Below are 5,000 nucleotides of genomic sequence, written 5' to 3'. Positions count from 1 at the left end.
TCCCGTGTATACTGACCCATGAACATACAAGAGAACAGCTGTAGGATAACGGTCCACTCACTTATGCATGAAAGGGTTAAATGCAACATATTCTGCTTTGAACAGGAGTGTGGCTCGTTTTCAGTGTCGGCTGGAGCAGAGTGACACCAGCTCCTGTTCACAAATATCACAATTCTAGTTTCTCTCTGGTTTCCTCAGGTCGTCAGCTCTAACAGAACCAGAGTTCAGACATTTTAGGAAAGCATCCTGCTCACTGTTGGGTTCGGTGTGTAAATTATTCACAGATGGATTTAAGTGGAGAATATAATCCTGTTTGTCTTCATACTGCTGGTGGCTGTTGTCTAATTCAGAAAATGAAGGTGTTTTCAGTCGAGTTAAAGTCCTGAATGTCGCTGATCCACTGGCTGGACTAAGCACCAGCCAAAGCAAACAAACACATTTATTTACCTCTGATCTGGAAAAAACATAAAATAAAATACCTGAAGGTTCAATCACTATTAGCAGAGATGTTCAACAGTTAGGAATATTCTAATACTGGTTCTGATCCTTATTTGAACTCATTCACTCATTTAACTGAATTATATGATATAACATGACATCTACAAATAACAGTATTTGTGCTTAAAAGCCACACATTCTGCTGTTAACAGGAGTGTGGCTCGTGTTCAGTGTCGGCTGGAGCAGAGTGACACCAGCTCCCATTCACAAATATCACTATTCTAGTTTGTCTGTGGTTTCCTGAAGCCGTCAGCTGAAACAGAACCAGAGCTCAGACATTTTCTGAAAGCCTCCTGCTGACTGTTGGGTTGGGCCTGAACATGATGCACAAACAGCCTGAGTTCAGGCACATGCTGGTCTGTCTGTGCACCGTTCTGCAGCTGTGCTCCATCTGTGAGGACGGAGGAGAGCGGAGGAAGCAGACACTGAAGCCATTAGACTGTTTCAGCTGATGCACACACACACACAACACACCACACACATGCACACTAAACACACACACACACACACACATGCACACTAAACACACTTGTGAGGACAAACAGCTGACATGTTCATGTGCAGGTCTGCTCCTGGTTCTGGCCGGGGGGGGGGGCTCGTGCACACACACCGGTGTCTGGGATGCACGAGCCCGAACAACAGGCGGCTGGACCCCCCCCCCCCCCACACACACACACACACCAGGACCGAACCTCCATCCCCACACACGTGCTCATCCATCCTCACACTGCGGACCTACCGCCTGCAGTCGGTTCCGAACGGACGCCTTTCCGAGCGGCGGCGGCCCCCCCCCCCTCTGCAGCCTCCTCCTGGGGGGCTCCCTGTCGGCTCTGTGGAACCCCAACCCGGCTCGGTCCTCCCTCTTGTCTCGGCTCGGGCTCCGCCGCCCCCCCCGCTGCTGGAGCCGGAGTCCAGGCTGCTGAAGTTCCAACGATGAGGGTCTGCAGCAGCAGCAGGGCCAGGGCCGAGCCAGCAGGAGGGGCCGGGGGCGCGGAGCAGCCTGCGGGCGCACGGGGCTCCGCTCATCCTCCTGCTCCGCTCACACTGACGGCCCCATCCGGTGAACGGAGGCAGACGGCGGCTGAGGACGGCCCCCTGCGGCCGGAGAGGGGCTGCTGGGAGGGGGAGGGGAGGGGAGGGAGGGGGAGAGAGAGAGAGAGGAGAGAGAGAGGAGGGGGCTGGCACAGACCGGAGAGGAGGACCCGGGTTGGGGGGCACAGGGCCCCCTGTGGCCGCAGAAGACTCCACAGTTTGGACAAAGCCGGGTTTTCACATTTGGACCAGATGACGTCGATGCGTCAGGAGATCCACAGGGCCGGACCCACAACCGGAACGGGGGCCCAACCCCCCGTAAAGCTTTAACTTTATATAATTCACACAATTTGTGCATTTTTGTGGGAAAATATTTATTTATTTATTTATTTATTATCTACCACAGGGCTGTCAAACTCATTTTAGTTCAGGCGCCAAATTTATTTATTTATTTATTTATTAACCACCTACCCTCTACTACATCACATCACTAATAGGGGGTGAAAGATGAAACCATTCAGATAAATTCATCTGTGTTCAGTTCGTCTTTCTTTCTTTCTATTTATTTATTTATTTATTTAATTTTATTTAATTTAATTTATTTATTTATTTATTTTTTTATTTTTTTTAACCATCTACCACAGGGCTGTCAAACTCATTTTAGGTCTGGCACCAGATATTTATGTATGTATGTATTTATTTATTCATTTATTAACCACCTACTACATCACCTCACTAATGGGAGATGACAGATGAAAGGCAGTTCAGATAAACTCATCTGGGTTCAGTTTGTCATCAGTCTGGGCTTTTTGGGAGCATATTTGCACATTTACTGAAATCACAGGAAGTTTAAAGGGGAAAAATCTCTGTTTTGTGAAGCTTTTAACAACGAGCAGACCAACAAACCCTACAAAAGTAGGGTCTTTATAGGTTAATCTGCACTGTAAAAAAAAAATCTGTAATTTAACAGGAATTTACTGGGGTTTTTTTCATAGATTTTTTTTTTTTTTTTTTTTTTCAAAAAGACTGTGATTTTACATGTCAAATGTAAAATAACATGAAAAAACTGTAACTGTGAATAACTAAAAAATTTCTGTTTTTTAAAAGAATTTTTTTTTCTTTTTTCACAGAAAAATACGGTTAAAATACATTTGCAAATGTATCATGATTTCCCAAATATTTATTTTCTATTTATGAGATTAAACTGTTAATTTAAAGTTTAATACTGTAAAAAAAAATAAATAAATAAATAAAACCAGATAAAATTACTGACAGTTAACAGTAACAGAAGTATTGTTCTGTCAGTTAAACCAGACTTGTTGTTAATTGACAAATATCTTGTGTAATTACAGGAGGTTTCACAACAAAACTGTTGAATAAATGTATTTTTGTGAATGTAGAACATGTATAAGCACTGATAAACTGTCCAAATACAGTTTTATCAGTGGATTGGACAACTGAGTCTCACTGAAAATTATATATATATATTTATAGGGAATTGGATTGTTTTAATACATGAAAATATTCTTTATTAAATATTAAAAAGTCAAAAAAAAAAAGAAGCAAAATCTCATGTAAAGTTAGGGCAAAAAACTGTATTGAATTATGGAAAATTACCGTATTTTATGAGATGGTTATTTTCCGTTATTTAACAGTACTTTTTCAGCACCCCGCTGCCGGAATAATACTGTTTTTGTTTTTGGGGTTTTTTTTTTTTACAGTGTGGGTAATTTCTAATATTATTCTGTTGAGTATGAAATACATCCCGAGCAGTTAATGTAAAAATAAGTGGTAGCAGTAGGAACATCCATGGCCTGACATCTAATGTGTTCTGCATTAGTACACTACATATACATGTGTGTAAAGAACAGATCACTGAATAACTGTATTTGTAATTTAACACAGCCTAAAGGCACAAAATTAAATGTGTGACATAAAACTGAAGTGTCAGCCACCCTTTATGGATTACATATTTAATATGTGGTGGAAAATGAGAGTCCATATTCAGTACGATGAATAAATTCATAAATGGGTCAGATACAGTTAAATGAAAGTAGACATTAAAGCACATGTCCATGCAAACAGTCTCCTCCATATGATCTAAGAATAATTACTTATACATGAGCGTCTCTGTCGTTGCAGCAAACACATCACACATAGAAAACACGCTCGGATGAAGCTGCGTCGTCTTCTAATGCACTTTCCACCAGATTAGTCTGATTTCATGCATATCGTAGAGTGTGAGCGATCTAATTGAATGAACGTCTATAAATAGAGACGCTGCACTTCTTTCACCACCTCAGACTTATTTTCTGCTCAAACAGGGGTTGAAATGATGTTGAGGTCATAATGACGTCACAGACGTTATGGCCAAAATATCACTGATTCAACCCTTTCATGCATGAAATACGAGAACCTTAGTAAAGATGTTTTTCTTGAGTGTTTTTATTCCTCCTTACACATGAAAAAAACAATGCGATCAATTTTTTTTTTTCATAGAGTTACAAAAATGTCCATGTATTTAGTTTTTGAAGTAAAGAAACACGGGTTTAAAACCCAATATCAGAAAATACGGAAGAGGATTAAAGCCACTGGAAAAAAATACAATAAACTAAGGTCCAGTATGCATTTCTTATTATTATGAGAAAAAAAAGTCAGAATTCAGAGATTAAAGTCAGAATTGTGAGAAAAAAGTTAGAATTGTGAGAAAAAAGTTAGAATTCTGAGATTAATGTAAAAATTCTGAGTTTAAAGCCAGAATCGTGAGAAAAAAGTCAGAATTCTGAGGAAAAAAAAGGCAGAATTCCAAGAAAAAAGTTAGAATTCTGAGATTAACGTCAAAATTCTGAGAAAAAAGTCAGAATTCGGAGTTTAAAGTCCAGTGGCCCTAATCCTGTTCCGTAAGAAAGTAAAATGAAAACAATGAAATAAAAACATTTTAATGCTGCAAATCTGATGTTTTCTCACATCTGAACATATTCTAGTCCTGGTTCTTACTCATGTCATGGAAATAACATGCAAAAAAAAAAAAAACAACCTTTGTGTCTTACAAATACCAGGTGATTTCCACTCAAACCTGTTGGTGCAGATCAGGTTTATGAAGAACAGCAGTGACAGTACTGGTCTGAATGAACAGGGGTTGGACAAAATAATGGAAACACCTTAAAAAATCAACAAATATATTTAATATGGTGTAAGTCCGCCTTTTGCGGCAATTACAGCCTCAATTCTCCGAGGTATTGATTCATACAACTTGTGAATTGTTTCCAAAGGAATTTTCAGCCATTCTTCAGTTAGAATACCCTCCAACTCTTTTAGAGACGATGGCGGTGGAATCGACGTCTTACTTGAATCTCTAAAACTGACCATAAATGCTCAATAATGTTGAGGTCTGGGGACTGTGCCGGCCATACCAGATGCTCAACTTCATTAGAATGTTCCTCATGCCTTCTTTAACAGTTTCTAGCTGT

At 40.2% G+C, this 5,000-nt stretch overlaps 1 pseudogene; it reads right to left on the bottom strand.

Annotated features, from left to right (window-relative positions):
* Nucleotides 1–1,524, bottom strand: part of LOC115423359 (xylosyltransferase 1-like) — an 81,064-nt pseudogene extending 79,540 nt beyond the window's left edge.
* Nucleotides 1,525–5,000: the final 3,476 nt, after the last annotated feature.

This window comes from Sphaeramia orbicularis, chromosome 8 (genome assembly GCF_902148855.1).
Source record: "Sphaeramia orbicularis chromosome 8, fSphaOr1.1, whole genome shotgun sequence".
In the NCBI taxonomy this organism is placed as follows: Eukaryota; Metazoa; Chordata; class Actinopteri; order Kurtiformes; family Apogonidae; genus Sphaeramia; species Sphaeramia orbicularis.
The sequence above is the reverse complement of the archived record's forward strand: the minus strand, read 5'-3'. Positions and strand labels throughout refer to the sequence as shown.